Source organism: Falco peregrinus, chromosome W (assembly GCF_023634155.1).
Source record: "Falco peregrinus isolate bFalPer1 chromosome W, bFalPer1.pri, whole genome shotgun sequence".
Lineage (NCBI taxonomy): Eukaryota > Metazoa > Chordata > Aves > Falconiformes > Falconidae > Falco > Falco peregrinus.
Window position 1 is genome coordinate 10,820,766 of NC_073743.1, and position 16,762 is coordinate 10,837,527.

Here is a 16,762-nt window from a genome sequence, read left to right on the forward strand (position 1 = left end):
TGGAATATCCCTTTGGCTAGTTTGGGTCAGCTGTCCTGGCTGTGTCCCCTCCCAATTTCCAGTGCCCCTCCAGCCCTCTCACTGGAAGGGCCCTAGAAACCTAAAAGTCTTTGATTTACTATAAACATTATCTAGCAACAACTAAAAACATCAGTGTGCTATCAACATTGTTCTCACATCATAGCCAAAACACAGCACTGCGCCAGCTACTAAGAAAATTAACTCTATCCCAGCTGAAACCAGGACAGTATCCACTCCTTATGCCATACCATTTACATCATGCCACGCTTGGCAATACAACCTCATTAACCATCATCACCCTTCCTGTCCTTTGATATAATACACAGACATCATTCCCCTAGTCTATGCACCACCCCTCTAAAACTGTCTATAAAATGTCCACAAAATGTCCATTGAATTCATTTAGTCCATAAACACGATCTCTTATGGTGGTCACTCAGGAGAAGAGAGGTTGTGTGTTATATGGGGTTATCAGGCACCAAAGCCAGCTCAGGTCATGTCACTGCTGCACTTGCACTGCTTCTTGTAAGGCTTGTCCTCCAATGGTTCAGGTGGTTGCTGCTATAGTCATTCCTATAACGTGAAACTCAAATCATGGGTTACAACAATTTAAAGGTATATCCATTAAAATCTCCACACCTGGTCCCTTTAGACCAGCCCGTAGGTTTTAACATTGCAATGAACTCCTCCCCTTGCCTCTGCTCCGACTTGGACTTATCCACAGACTGCAGTCCCTACTATAGCAAACTATAGTAAAGGTGTCGCGACGGAGGGAAGACATAGTCACTCAATATGAGTGATCAGCAGACTTCGTTTATTGTCCCTTACAGTCACCTTTTATGCCTTCTTATAATTAGCTCATACATATTACAAAAGTTAAGCTCATTATTGGTTAGTTGCCTAAATACCAAGCCCGCCCCTAGTTTCTCTTCTGCACCTGCAACATTCTTTTCCCACCAAAATCTTCCTGTTATTGTGTAACAAGAACAGCCAAAGACAGTGTATTTTGCTTTACTTCAGATAAGCTGAGAGCAATGTGCATTTTTGTCCAGCCAGCTGGACTATGTCTATGTGACCCTTTTCAGCTAGTCAGTTATCCACAATTCCCCCGTTTTTATTTTGGGCGACATAGGCTTGGTTGACCATTTTCAATAACAGCATTTTAACACAGGAAAATACACAGCCAACTTATAAAATCTCAGTTCAGAAGTATAATTCCTGAAATACTTGAAAAATAAAGTTAGCTTGAAGCTTTAATTTAGATGCTCTTTCTGTTCCAGTGATATAAAAAGTTTAAAAAATTCAAAGGTAATTTTAAAGTTCTGAACATGGACTAATGCAAGCTCAAAACCCAAAAAGAAACCAAAATGATGTTTGACTAGGAATATTTGCAAATATTTTAGTGGAAAATCCCTGACCATTAACAATTTTCTGTCCAAATAACAACTGCCCTTATGCAACCAACCAGTCCATACAGTTTCTGAAGAATACCTCATTGATATCAAAGAATTAACAAAGGGAAAAAATTAGTTCTAAGCTATATACATTCATAAGGGGATTTTTCAATAGTTGCGTACAGATTTACACACTAAGCCATAATGGCTTGTAGGTGATACACACAAGAAGAGTACGTTGCTTATCTGTCTGAATGTCTATGCTAAATTTGACAACTATGCCACAAGCCAAGCCTACATGGGTGCTGTGTGTTATGCACGTTCCTTAGCAAACAGAAGTATAATAGACAAATTCCCAAGATCTAGTCCCCAACCTAATTATATTATTTTGTAGCCAATTAAGGAAAATAACACAAATGTGCATATCTACATGTGCACACACCTTTTAGTTCAGAACCAATCTGTGATAAAAGGCCTTAGCCTTATGGCATCATCGAATCTTAACGAGTACAGTAATTAAAAATGCAGTCTTACTGTAAGTGCGATTTATGCTGACATTCCCTCAAATGCTACACGTGAGTATTTCTCACTCAACTGCCTCAAGTTAAAATAGTAGTATTTGTTAATATGTATTAAAAAATCATTAATTCTCTACAATAGCAGTTGACTTCCATAACACTATGTAAGCAAAAGAGGCTTAAGATGGGTTTTCTGAATACTAACAATTTATTTTAGACTGTCTAAACTCAGGCCTTGAAAGATTTCACTCTGCCAGACGTAGAAACACTGTTGCACTCCAGTTGTGATATCCCTTTTCCCAAGTTGTCACATGCACATCTCGCTCAAGCAACAGTATTGTTAAAGTTTCTCTCTGCTACATAAAAGCATATTGCACTTGTAGATATAAAAGACAGCAGCCTTACTTAGATTATTACCTTATTACCTCATAACTCTTAGTATACCTTGTATCTCTGATTTCATCACTTCAAAAATTCACCAGAAGCAGATAAAACCACAGCATCAGACTAAACTACACCTTAACTGCTGATTCAAATAAAGGCATTCTCTTCAGATATGCCTAATGCTTACAAATAGTGTTGGCTGGTTTTGATCAAGAAACTATTATTACAATAACGATCAAAAATAATAATCCCGTTTGCAAAATGCCTTTAAACCAGCCTCCTAGTCCCAACCAATTTCCACATTCAGAATACAGCATAAATACAGAATACAGAATAAATTATCTCCATCAAGGCAAAAAGGCTTCTCTTTAAGCACAGAGATTTTTGATAGTTCAAGGCAGAAACCCATTTCTTGTAGGTGACATCTGAAGCACTTTTTTTTTTTTTTTTTTTTTTTTTTTGGTGGGTTTGTAATCAATTCCGTATTTTTCCTTGAGAAGCTTAAGCTGTTCCTCTTGTTTCAGGAGTGTTTCCAACTCTGATTTGTCGAATAGGTCCGTATTTCCCAAAAATATCATACATTTCCTCCGCTGTGATTTTATACGGCAGGTTCCGAATATAAAGGGTCCGACTGACCTCTGGGGGCAGCCGGATGTCAGCTCGCTTGGCCGCTTGCATCGCCATGGCGCCGATCGGAGGGGGGGGGGATGGTGCCGCCTCGGAGAGAAACCGCGGCCGGGACGGGGCCTGCCGGGCCGCACGCCGCCGCTCGCCGCTGCCGCGGGGGTCACGGATGCTATCCCATACGCTAATAACCCGAGGAATTCCTTGTTACAATCTATGTCCCGAACGCTCCGCTTTTCTAAAAAGCATATGAGCGAATCGTACGTCGCTTGTCCCTCCATACCTTCGTCAGCGCTGTTGCAGCCTTTGCGAGACTTCGGCGACGCGTGGCCGGCGGGACCCTCTGTAGGTGCTCCCGGGCGCGGGGACTGTGCCCTTCCGCCTCCTGCGCTGCTTTCAGCACCGGTACCCGAATCTCCGTCGAACCGTGGCTCGCAGGTTCAGCCCTCTCTAGGGTCCCTGTTCGGGCGCCATTTGTTGCGACGGAGGGAAGACACAGTCACTCAATATGAGTGATCAGCAGACTTCGTTTATTGTCCCTTACAGTCACCTTTTATGCCTTGTTATAATTAGCTCATACATATTACAAAAGTTAAGCTCATTATTGGTTAGTTGCCTAAATACCAAGCCCGCCCCTAGTTTCTCTTCTGTAGTTATCGGTTCCCACCTGCAACATTCTTTTCCCACCAAAATCTTCCTGTTATTGTGTAACAAGAACAGCCAAAGACAGTTATTTTTGCTTTACTTCAGATAAGCTGAGAGCAATGTGCATTTTTGTCCAGCCAGCTGGACTATGTCTATGTGACCCTTTTCAGCTAGTCAGTTATCCACATAAAGGTACCAGCTGAGAAGCAAAAAGCCCACCGACCAAAAGGATGTGGCAGAGGCTCTTCACCTCTATGTTAGTATGCCCCCACCAGGAGGGCTGGGGATAGTGCTGGGGACTTTACCACATCTTGTTGCAACTGTGAGAGCAGGTATGTTCCCAGGCTTGTTGGGGGAAAGAGGACATACAGCAAATCTTGTGTCCCTAAGAAAGACAGAACATTTATTGAAGGAAGCCATTTGTGCAGAATGGCTGCAGATTTAATATCAATCGATAATTCAAATCAGTGCCCTAGGCTATTAAAATACTCTTAAACACAGTACTGATGGACAGGTCTGCCTAAAACGAAGTCTAAGCTAAACCTTACCTCAAAATTAGTCTTTTCAGGTATATTGGTTTACATGGTGTCATGGTTTAACCCCAGCTGCCAACCAAGTACCATGCAGCTGCTTGCTTACTCCCCCCCACCCAGAGGGATGGGAAGGAGGATCCCAAAAGGAATGTAAAACTCAAGGGTTGAGATAAGAAGAATTTAATAGGTAAAGCAAAAGACGCGCATGCAAGCAAAGCAAAGGAAAGAATTCATTCACCACTTCCCATGGGCAGGCAGGTATTCGGCCATCCCCAGAAAGCAGGGCTCCATCACGTGTAGTGGTTACTCGGGAAGACAAACGCCATAATGACGGATGTCCCCACCTTCTTTTTCTTCTTCCCCCAGTTTATATACTCAGCATGATGTCATATGGTATGGAATACCTCTTTGGCTAGCTTGGGTCACCTGTCCTGGCTTTGTCCCCTCCCAATTTCCCATACCCCTCCAGCCCTCTCGCTGGCAGGGCCCAAGGAACTGAAAAGTCCTTGGTTTAGTATAAACATTACCCAGCAACAACTAAAAGCATCAGTGTGCTATCAACATTGTTCTCACATCATAGCCAAAACACAGCACTGTACTATCTACTAAGAAGAAAATTAACTCTATCCCAGCTGAAACCAGGACACATGGGAAGCTTTTGGTAGCAGGAGTCTGCAGGGGTGTCTTGTGAGATAAAAGTCGGTGCCAGATTGCTCCAAGACAAACCCTCTACTGGCCAAGGCTGAGCCAATCAGCGATGGTGGTAGCACCTCCTGATAACACATTTAAGAAAGGGTAAAAAAATGTTGCACAACAGCATCTGGGAGAGAAGAGTGAGAGAAAAAGCTACGTAGATACCAAGGTCAGTGAAGAAGGAGAGGGAGGAGGTTCTCCTAGTGCCAGAGCAGATTCACCTGCAGCCTGTGGTGAAGACAATGGTGACTCAGGTTGCCTTCCTGCAGCCCATGGAGGTCCATAGTGGAGCAGATATCCACCCTGCAGCTTGTGGAGAAACCATGCTGAAGCAGGCTCTTGGCAGGACCTGTGGCCCCATGGAGAGGAGCCCACAGAGGATCAGGTTTTCTGGCAGGACTGTGGCCCCGCAGGGGGCCCACGCTGAAGCAGTCTGTTCCTGAAGGTCTGTACCCCATGGAAAGGACCCATGCTAAAGCAGTTTGTGAAGAATTGCAGCCCGTAGGAAGGACTCACAATGGAGAAATTTGTGAAGGATTGTCTCCCGTGGGAGAGACCCCACACTGGAGCAGGGGAAGAGTGTGAGGAGGAAGGAGTGGTAGAGACAAAGTGTGATGAACTGACTGCAACCCCCATTCCCCCTTTGCCTCTCATGGGGAGGGGGTAGAGAAATCAGGAGTGAAGCTGAGCCTGGGAGGAAAGGAGGGGTGTTAGGAAGGTGTTTTTTAGATTTTTTCTTATTTCTCATTATCCCACTCTAGTTTGATTGGTAACAAATTAAATTAATTTCCCTGAGCTGAGTCTGTTTTGCTTCTGATGGTAAATACTGAGTGCTCTCCCTGTCGTTATCTTGACCCGTGAGCCTTTTGTTCTGTTTTTTCTCCAATCCAGTTGAGGAGGGGGAGTGATACAGCAGCTTGGTGGGCACCTGGTGGCTAGCCGAAGTCAACCAACCACATCATGAGGTTTATAAAGCTACCTAGTATTTTGTTTTCTGCTCTTCTCCTGGCTGCATTTCTCATGTCTCCTTATGCTTATTCACGTATATGCAGCAGAATTCCAGGATCCACAAGCACATCTAGCAAAAAACAGCTTTATGATGACTTTTCATTTAGAACAGGATTGGTGCCCCACCAGCTCAGTCTGGGGCTCGTGACTGAACATCCCTGAGAGGCAATGTTATTGATATGCCACCTGATACAAGGGTGCTTTCCCTACCCCAATAACACCCAGCTGCTCCTAGTACTGTACTGGGGCTTGGTCTGTGCCTACTGAACTATGGTTCAGTACTATCAGAGGACTGTGGTTAAGATAGGGACCCAAACCACCTCTGAGAATGCCATCATTGAGCACGACGTAAATGGTATGGAATAAGGGGTGGATACTGTCCTGATTTTGGCTGGGAGAGCGTCAATTTTCTTCTTAGTAGCTGGTACAGTGCTGTTTTTTGGATTAGTATAAGAATTATGTTGATAACACACTGATGTTTTCGTTGTTGCTAAGTAGTGCTTACTCTAAACCAAGGACTTCTCAAGTTTCCCATGCTCTGCTAGTGAGCAGATGCACAAGAAACTGGGAGGGAGCAGAGCCAGGACAGCTAACCCAGACTAACCAAAGGGATATTTCATACCATAGAACATAATTCTGAGTATATAAACTGGGGGGAGTTGGCCATGAGCTACTGATCGCTGCTGGGGGACTGGCTGGGCATCAGTGGTAAGCAATTGTATTGTGCATCACTTGTTTTTTTTCCCTTGGGTTTTATTCCTCTATCTCCTTCTCCTCTCCATTATTATAATTGTTGTTAGTTTTGTTATTAATATTATTATAAATGTATTTTAATTATTAAACTGTTCTTATCTCAACCCATAGGTTTTACCTTTTTCCGATTTCCCCCCCATCCTGCTGGGGGTAGGGGGGAGTAAGCAAGCAGCTGTGTGGTACTTAGTTGCCAGCTAGGGTTAAACCACAACAGAAGGTAAGGAAGTCCAACAACTGGGAGCCCTTGCTAGAAACCAGGGAATTGAGAGAGGAATTGGAAAAGAGACAACAATTCATGCTATCTGGAGGTGGGTCCTGTCAAGTGTGAGGGCAAGATATCCATTCAAGGAAGGTCTTGTGAACTACCAAGTGACATGGACTACCATGGATGAAGGCATCCAGTGCCTGAGAGAATTAGTGGTGCTGGAAGTCATCTACAGTGACATGACCTAGACAATGACAAGGTCTCCAAAGTTTCAGATGATATCCTGTGTATATGGGCCATGTGGAGGAAGGTGGTCCAAAATGCCCCAGCGTCATGTTCCAACAGCTTGGCAACAATGTATTATCCAGACTTGGATATACCAACTGTGGGGAGAGCATCTTCATGGCTCCATGATTTTGAAGAAAATCTCTGTACCTCCTTGTCCCCATATGCTGGTACCTCAGCTGTCAGGGGTGCCCCAATGGAGCCAGTCCACTCCTGCTCCAGTCAGAGAGAAAGAGAGCCCCAGGCATATGCCATGTGGTACTCTCTGGTTCTTCCTGCATGACCAAGGAGAGGACATGAGGAAGTGGGATGGTGAGCTCACCTTTAAGCTGGAAGCCTGTGTATGCCAACTGAGGGGAAAGACAGCTGCTAAGGGGCCACCCAAGAAGGCTGTCAGTTCAGTTGTTTTTGAGAAGGTAGAAGGCAATCCACAATCTCCCAGACACAGAAGAACTGAAATCTCCTCCCTTGATCCTGGTGAGGGGACTTCTTGTCTGGCATTGCAAGGGTGAGACAGTGAATGCTCCAACCAGGAACAGGAATAGAGGTTCCCTGCCTTCGGCCAGGAGGAGGAAACAGGTGACTAGGCATACTGGACTGTGTGGATTCGATGGCCTAGCACATCAGACCCACAGAAGTATAAGGCTATTGTGATTGAGTTATGGCAGCCAGGAAATAACACAACACAAACAAAATAGCAAGCAGCAAAAAAGCTTCCCTTTATTTGTTTCTCCAGGTTTTTATACCCTTTCTCCAGCTTTTCTGATTGGTTGTCCTTACAGCTAGCATGCTCACCAACAACTATTGATTGGCTAAGATGTGCGGGTTTCCTGTTTTCGGCCAGCTGCTGACACCCCGCATCTGGCTCTAGCCTTGCTTCATATCCTGTTTTCTCTCTTTCTTCCTTCCTGTCTCCGAGTTCACTTGGTCAAGATCGCGGCTCGCTCTCTTTAAAGACACAGCTCTATCCCATCGTTGAAGCCTGAGCTGCCAGCAGCCCAGTCTAATCCCTTATATCCCTCATAAGGATGAAGTATAAAAAAAGTATAAAAATAAGGATATTTTTACTTGGAGAAATCCAGTGATGTCCTTTATTTTCTAGGAGAAAGATCACAGCATGGGGTACATACACACTAAGGGATTGGCCCAGTGTCAGTTTTTGAGACCTTTTGATCAGTTATAGTTGCAGCTACTGCTCCCAGGCAAGCAGGTCACCCTTTGCTTACTTCATCCAATGGTTTGGAGAAGTATCTGTTTTGCTGACTGACTGGATACCAATCAAAAATTAATTCCAAATCAAATATAAAATGAATGCAGTTTATTATATTACAATACAATAAAGGAAAAATAGCATGCAATATGATAAAAGGAAACCGTACTAGTTATTATGCAAAATATGGTAGAAGAGCAATAGGAGTGAAGCATCAAATCATTACTGCAAAGTGTTACAGAGACTAAGAAAAGGATACATCACTAATTACCTCCTTAACATCATCCAGGCCCACACTTTGGCTGGGAAGCCTCATTGCAGCTGGTAACTGGGAAAATTCCTACAAAGTGCATCCACCTGTAGGTGAGGCTTCTGGCCCACTCCCAGAGCTTGCCTGCCTTTATACTCGGTGAAAAACAAAAAGAGTTTAAACACCTAGTGTATGTAAACTTTTAAATTTATGCTAAGTGCAGGCGTGCACTATCTCATGATTCGTAAGGTTCACATGTGCCAGGGGTGCTGGCCAGATGCCCGAGCATGGTAGAGTTTACCGTCATGACACAGCTGCGCACAATATTTATTGTCTGGATGGTCGTGCTCATATCTTGCTTTTTCAGAGGGCTCAGGACAAACACCACCTGCTCATTAAAGTTGTCCTTGAGCTCCCTGAGCTCACTGTCCAAGTTAAAAGATTCCTAACTAAAGACAAAGACTTTTTCATAAGCAGTAATCAATTTAATAAATTTTCACCACAGTATCCCACTGGTCTTTTCCAGCTTCCTAACTGCTGTGTAAGCACTTCCAATGCTACTTGTTGTCTTTCATGCACATACAATTGAAATGGCTTCTGCAAATTCGGGAGTCCCAATGTGGGAGCTTCTGTTACCTTTCTCTTTATTTCATCAAAAACCTTTCAGCATTCTGGAGTCCATTCGAACACTGTTTCTGGTCCTTTTGTAGCAGCATATAAAGGTTTGGCTATCAAGCCAAAATTTGGAATCCAGAGCCAACACACTATCCAGCCATTCCTAGAAACCCTCACAATTGTTTCTTTGAAGTGGGAGCAGCATTCTGCATATTGCCTCTATCCTGTCAGCACTCAGCTTTTCTCTGGCCTCTCATTGTTGCAGATTGTCTTAAAGTTTTACTGAATCTTTCTATATTTTGTGTTTGTTTGAGAAATAGTTAGCTATAGGAACAACTTGATTTTAAGAAGTTAACCTCCATGTTAGCTATGCTGCTTGTTATATGATGTTAGCACTTATTAACCAATGATGTATGGGTTGCTGTGCTGCTTGTTATCCGAGATTGTGTTACTTGAAGTCCCTATTCTATAGACCATAGTAACCTTAGTCCTTACTCTCTAGACCATAACCAAAGCACCTGGGTTCTGTTGTGTATAGTATGAGTTATTGGACAGCTTGGCAAGGCAGATGTCCAGCCATCCAATTTGGCAACAAAACTTACTTTTAAGGTGTCCTGAAGTGAACTACCTTCATTATAATACTAAAAAACACACCCACAGGTCAAGATGACCCTTGCCCAGGTGAAGACCCTTCCTCTGCACAAGCGTAGTAAAAGAAGACACAGCAGATATTATAATTATATGCAAATTTCTAACCAACTGGGAGTGTACGACCTTGTAATTTTTGTGTATAAATGTAACAGTAAAATCTGCATAGGTGTGCTTGATTTGTGGAGATTCCACTGAGCACCCAGCGTTGCAATAGAGTGCCTGCTTCTTAATACTACATTGGTGTTAAGTTTTATTCCCGATTTCGGTGACAAGGGGGAGGTGATCTTTTATGATACTCTGTGTGGTTTATGTGAGAAACCACAGGCGCTCCAGAGGCTGAAACAATTAATTTTATTGTAAACTTCCCTAATCTGTGTCAGGAGGAACAAAAGTCTTGGCAAGTTCTTATTCCTATGAAAAATTCAAAGTAGAGAGAGAGACAGAGAGAAATGAAAGAAAGAAGTAGAAAAAACAGAAAGATAGGATCACTGCTCTTGGATACAGCGATGTCTCCTTGGTTAGCAAGTTGAACTCCTCTCAGCCAGCAAGTCTGGGGTCCAGAGTAGCAGAGTGCCCACATGGCTGAAGAGAGGTTGCCTTTTATAGAGTTGGATTCTCTTGGGATCCTCCCACAGGTGGAGACTCATTTGCATGCTTGCACATGATTTGTAGCAGTTCTAGAATGTTCCAGATGGTGGTGGGGGTGTCTGGTCCTTGATGGGCATGCATCATGTTATATAACATTGTCTCTAGGCGGTTTTGCCCAGGGAGTTGTCTCCAGGGCAGCCAATACAGGAAACTATCCCCCACTTTCATGGAGCATGACCACCTGTTCTGTCTCCACAACATCTGCCCAGGCAAAGACAAACTGCTCACCACAGACAACCGTCTAAAATCAGTCTCTCAAGTAAAAGTCTCCTTCAGTTCCTTCCATCTTTTGAGTTGTTTTGAGACAAAAATAAAGACTCTTGGCTATCACAGCTCCTCCTCATCTTGATTCATTCCTAATATAACTCAATTCCTTGGAATTTCATCTGATACCAATTTACCCTTTTGTCTGCAGTACTGATGTTGAACTGGTAACTGAAGATAGAAGCTAGGATTTACCTACTCAGTACTCATAACTGTTCTGGTAACATTATTATTATCTGGAAAGATGGTGGGATAACTTGAGTGCTGAAATGGATGGTTACAAACTTCAGAAGGGATAGGCAAGAAAGGAGAGGCGGTGGGGTAGCTCTGTATGTTAGGGAGTGTTTCGACTGCCTAGAGCTTAATGATGGTAACAACAAGGTTGAATGTTTATGGGTAAAGATCAGAAGGAAGGCCAACAATGTGGATATCCTGGTGGGAGTTTGTTATAGACCACCCAACCGGGATGAAGAGGCAGATGAAACATTCTAGAAGCAACTGGGAGAAGTCTCATGATCGCTAGCCCTCATTCATGTGGGAGACTTCAACCTACCAGATGTCCACTGGAAATACAACACAGCAGAAAGAAAACAGTCTAGAGGGTTCCTGGAGTATGTGGAAGATAACTCCCTGACACAGCTGGTGAGTAAGCCAACCAGGGGACGTGCCCCACTGGACCTCCTGTTTATAAACAGGGAAGGACTGGTGGGTGAAGTGGTGGTCAGAGGACATTTTGGCCATAGTGATCACAAAAAGATAGTTTTTAATTCTCAGAGAAATAAGGAGGCAGGTCAGAAGAACCACTACCTTGGACTTCCAGAGGGCTGACTTTGGCCTGTTTAAGAGCCTGGTTGACAGAGTCCCTTGGGAGGCAGTCTTGAAGAGCCAAGGGTTCCAGGAAGGCTGGACATTCTTCAAGAAGGAAGTCTTAAAGGCACAGGAGCAGGCTGTCCCCATGTGCCAAAAGACGAGCTGCCAGGGAAGAAGACCAGCCTGGCTGAACAGAGAGCTTTGGCTGGAACTCAGGGGGGAAAAAGGAGAGTTTACCACCTTTGGAAGAAGCGGTAGGCAATACAGGAGGACTATAAGAATATCGTGAAGTTATGCAGGGTGAAGATTAGAGAGGTGAAAGCCCAGCTGGAACTCAGGACGGCCACTGCCATAAAAGATAAAAAAAATATTTTTACAAATACATTAGAAATAAAAGGAGGGCCAAGGATAATCTCCATCATTTATTGGATGTGGGAGGGAACATTGCCACAAAGGCTGAGGAAAAGGCCGGGGTATTTAATGCCTTCTTTGCCTCAGTCTTTAATAGTAAGACCAGTTACCCTCAGGATACTCAGGCCCCTAAGCTGTAAGACAGGGATGGGGAGTGGTATAAAGTTCCCACAGTTCAGGAGGAAACGGTTAGTGATCTGCTGCTCCACTTAGACAGGCATAAGCCTATGGGGCCAGACGGGATCCACTCAAGGGTAATGAGAGAGCTGGTGGAGGAGCTCTTCAAGCCGCTCTCCATCATTTATCAACAGTCCTGGCTAACCAGGAAGGTCCCAGAAAACTGGAGGTTAATCAATATGACACCCATGTACAAGAAGGGCAGGAAGGAGGATCCGGGGTACTACAGGCCTGTCAGCCTGACCTCAGTGCCGGGGAAGGTTATGGAGCAGATCATCTTAGGCACAATCACGTGGCACATGCAGGACAACTGGAGGACTAGGCCCAGCCAGCATGGATTTATGAAAGGCAAGCCCTGCTTAAGAAACCCGATCTCCTTCTAAACAAGATGACCTGCCTAGTTGATGAGGGAAAGACTGTGGATATTGTCTACCTGGACCTTAATGAAGCCTTTGACACTGTCTCCCACAGCATTCTCCTGGAGAAACTAGCTGCTCATGGCTTGGACAAGTGTACTCTACACTGGGTAAAAAGCTGGCTGGCTGGCTGAGCCCAAAGAGTGGTGGTGAATGGAGATATATCTAGCTGGTGGCCAGTCACAAGTGGTGTTCCCCAGGGCTCAGTATTGGGGCCAGTTCTGTTTAATATCTTTATTGACAATCTGTATGAGGGCATTGAGTGCACCCTCAGGAAATTTGCAGATGACACCAAGTTGGTGGGGGGAATGTTGATCTGCTTGAAAGCAGGAAGGCTCTACAGAAGGATCTGGACAGACTGGATTGATGGGCCAAGGCCAATTGTATTAGGTTCAACAAGGAAAAGTGCCAGGTCCTGCATTTGGGTCACAACAACCCCATGCAGTGCTACAGTCTTGGGGAAGAGTGTCTGGAAAGCTGTCTGGTAGTAAAGGACCTGGGGGTGCTGTTTGACAGCCAGCTGAACATGAGCCAGAAATGTGCCCAGGTGGCCAAGAAGGCCAATAGCATCCTGGCTTATATCAGAAATAGTTTGGCCAGCAGGACAAGGGAAGTGTTTGTCCCCCTGTACTTGTCACAGGTGAGGCCACACCTCGAATACTGTTTTCCGTTTTGGGTCCCTCACTTCAAGAGTGATGTAGAGGTGCTGGAACATGTCCAGTGAAGGACAAAGAAGCTGGTGAAGGGTCTGGAGCACAAGTCTTATGAGGAGCAGCTGAGGGAACTGGGATTGTTTAGTCTAGAGAGGAGGAGAGCCTGGGAGACCTTATTGCTCTCTATAACTACCTGAAAGGAGGTTGTAGGCAGTTGGGGGCAGGTCTCTTCTCCCAAATGACAAGCAACAGGACAAGAGGAAATGGCCTTAAGGTATGCCAAGGGAGATTTAGATTGGATTAGGAAAAATTTCTTCACTGAAAGGGTGGTCAAGCATGCATAGATGTGGTGCTTAAGGACATGGTTTAGTGATGGACTTGGCAGTTCTGGGTTAAACGGTTGGACTTGATGATCTTAAAGGCCTTTTCCAACCTAAATGATTCTATGATTTTTTGATTCTATTGTTTTGTTTCTAGTAATTTCTTACACATCTTCAAGAATGCTGCTGCTTAAATGTTTCCATATGTACACGTCCCTATTCCTACCCTGCTACTCTCTACTAACACTGTTAATAATCATAAAAACCCAGAAAATTTTCATATTTGAAATTATTTGTGAAATTAATTTACCTTCTCAATAGCCTTTGTCAGCAAAGGGAGGGACTCCTAAACTGAAGTAAGGGAATGCCTGCTTGGGTCTCATGGAATGGTTTATTCATATCACTGCTAAAAATAAGCTTAACTTCTTACACACTGAAAAGGGTGTGTGATTTCTGGAGAGTTTTCTGCAGTGGACAGCTTTTCAAAGTAGTGAGGTGGGCTGTACTTAGGTGTAAATTTTCACTTCTCCTTTCACACCTCTCCATTGCAAACCTGCTCAAAACAGGAGGTCCATAGAACCAGATGCAGAGACTGCAAATTATGCTGTAAGAGACAGAAGTCTTCCTGCCTTGCTGCCATGGGGTATGATCCAAGAGTCAGTGATCTGTGGGTAGTTTTTAGAGGTTTAGACCGTAGTTGAGTTTTGTTGTGCTAGTTTTGTCTGGGATAGAGTTAATTTTCTTCACAGTAGCTAGCATGGGGCTATGTTTTGGATTTGTGCTGAAAACAGTGCTAATGATACAGGGATCTTTTAGTTATTACTGAGCAGTGCTTACACAGTCAAGGCCTTTTCTGTTTCTCACACCACCCCACCAGCGAGTTTGCTGGGGGTGCACAAGAAGTTGGGAGGGGATAAAACTGGGACAGCTGACCCCAACTGACCAAAGGGATATTCCATACCGTATGGCATCATGCTCAGCATATAAAGCTGGGGGAAGACGGAGGAAAAGGGGGGGACACATGTGGAGTGATGGTGTTTTGTCTTCCCAAGTAACCGTTACACATGACAGAGCCCTGCTTTCCTGGAGATGGCTGAACACCTGCCTGCCAATGGGAAGTAGTGAATGAATTCCTTGGTTTTTTTGCTTGTGTTGCACAGCTTTTGCTTTACCCATTAAAGTGTCTTTATTTCAACCCACGAGTTTTCTCACTTTTCTGATTCTCTCCCAATCCCACTGTGAGGGGAATGAGTGAGCAGCTGTGTGGTGATTAGTGGCTGGCTGGGGTTAAACAACAACAGTTGTTTGTCAGAAGATGAGGTTCTGCTTTGCACGTGGAAAACAGCATGTTCATATGTTAGTAAGATGACTGCTCCATAATTCTAGATAATTCTAGATAATCCAAATCCTTCGAGTTTATTTTACATTTATAATGCTTTTGTTGACCATTTTTCACCTCTTCCTTATGTCAGCAAGACATACTTTCAGAGTACACAGCACCAACAGTTCACTTTTGTTTTCTGTACAGATCATCCATTTATTGCAATAAATTTTATATTTGAAAAACAATTACAAATCTTTAAACTACAGGACTGATAAAGATACCTAACAATATTCTTAATTACTCTTATTTATTGTATTTTATTTTATTTTTTTCAAACATAAGTATTCAGTATAGGTATATTGGCTTACTATCTCAGTTTCTTCAGTGAAAAAAAAGATGATTATGGTCTCATTGGGAATTATTAATATTATCCCTGACTACTGAGTGTTCAGAATGATTTACATAATCTCTGGATGACAGGATAAAAATGAAATTGAACATATGACTTTCTTAATATGATATATTTTTATTTTAGAGTATTGAAGTTATTTGTGTTCAAGGACATTACTGTGGCTTAAAATTTGTATTTTTATATAATTGACTACAAATGTACTATATTACTTCTAAAAATAGTAATTAAAAAAATTTCTTCTATAATCTACCAACAACGATCATGGAAATAATATCTGAAGAAGTTAGAACATTGCAAAATACCAGAAAGTAACTGTTGCATTTCATAAATAATAGCTATTACAGACATGCAAGGTTTGTGCAAGACATGTCTATACGCCAGAGGAGCAAGACAGGGCCTAGACTCACAAAGGTGGGGAGGTGCCTGTGCACTTTTTGCCTTTGTGGATATGGTACTAGGTGGACAAAACCACAAAGAGTCCGGGCTACAGAAACAAATTACTGTGCAGTAAGGCAAGAAGTGGATTTAGGATCTATTATGTCTCTGCCCTCAAACACAGTTAAAAAAAAAAAAAGGTGAAGAGAAAAATAACTGGAAAGCCACTGCACATCTTTTTGACCTGGTAAGCTGCTTAAATTGTGCAAACTTCCACCGTTGGATTAGATCTAATTTCTTACCACACTTTGCATTAGATCCAGAACTCAGATGACAGTACCTTTAGTATGTTTTATCTCTTCTACTTGAGAAGTCTCTTCCCCTTGCATACAATGGGAAACTGTAAGGAACCAATATAATGATAATTGCTTTAAACATTGCTTAGTGCACAAACTCAAGTGGAACTGGTGCAAAAAGTGGTTCTGCTCAAATTGGAGAGGAACTGAAACGAGCTGTTGCTGCAAAGTGAGCTGCTGTTGCCTAACTTGGTAACCACAAGTTGGTACAGACTGTAGGTCTTGTGAAGGCAAGATCTATCTAGAGCTTCCTGGAAGAAACTTCTGCAGTAATGTAAAGCAACTGCTCATGTGTACAGCAGGAGCTGCCTAAAACTTTTGGGGGTGTTCACCCTTCACGATCACTGATGAGGACCCCTTGTGACCACCAATCACACATTGACCTTGCACAGACACAGACAACACCTGCCCTTGCTTTGTACGTAAATGAGGAGGCATCCTCTCGAGAGCATAAAACCTGAATCAATGAAAGCTCAGGTGGGACTCCCACCACCAAGACATCTAGGGTGAAGAGGACCAATGGGACACTGCTGGATACATGGGTGGTCATATCTCTTCCCCCTCCCCCCCCCCTTTCTTTTTATTGAATAGTGACCATATCTAAGTAAAAACATGTGGGACGGGACTTGCTTATCCAGTTAAAGTAATTGTCATTGAGCTATCATATCTAACCACATGCTTTGTATTTTCTATGAATAAATCATAAACCTGGTTGGTTGGTGTCATTTCACCTTAATTCAGTCCAAGGGTATCACGAACTTGGTTGTTGGTCCCAAGGGAAGGGAAATCATCCTAAATGACTCCTTT